We start from the raw sequence: 739 nt of genomic DNA on the forward strand, positions 1-739 counted from the left end.
AGCATTATGGGAGCACCTATTTTCACGATCAGAATGTGTGGTGGAAATCCTGGTGGCTGAAATGAATTGAGGAACTCCACTGGGTAATGCGTTGCCTGTTCTTGATCAGGGACAGAGTTAATTGATCTGTATGAACATTCAGGTCCTGGAAGCTGAGTTAACAAATTTAAATTCAGCTTGTCTACAGAATCATTCCTTGGTGCCAGAATTGTTCTTTCACATAGCCACTTGTGACTAACCCTAACCCTAACCCTAACCCTAACCCTGGTTAGTAAATTATGAAATTACTTACATCAGTAAATGTGAACTTGTTAGCGATTGAAAACGTAAACTGTTAATGAGAACAGTAATGATTGAAGTTAAAGTGAGGTTGAAGCGAAATTTGTCAGACAGTGAACCAAAGAGCCAATATCGAAGGTACCAGAAAAAAGAAAACCTCATAAACAGGAAAACACAAAACCGTACTTCTGTTAGTAAATGATGAAATTACTTACATCAGTAAATGTGAACTTGTTAGCGATTGAAAACGTAAACTTTTATTGAGAATAGTAACGATTGAAGTTAAAGTGATGTTGAATCGAAATTTGTCACTCAGTGAACCAAACAGCCAGTATCGAAGGTACCAGAAAAAAAAAACCTCAGCAACGGGGAAACAGAAAACCGTACTTCTGTTAGTAAATTATGAAATTACTTACATCAGTAAATGTGAGTAAACTTTTAGTGCGAACAGTAACGATTG

This window comes from Octopus bimaculoides, chromosome 3 (assembly GCF_001194135.2).
Source record: "Octopus bimaculoides isolate UCB-OBI-ISO-001 chromosome 3, ASM119413v2, whole genome shotgun sequence".
Taxonomy (NCBI): Eukaryota; Metazoa; Mollusca; class Cephalopoda; order Octopoda; family Octopodidae; genus Octopus; species Octopus bimaculoides.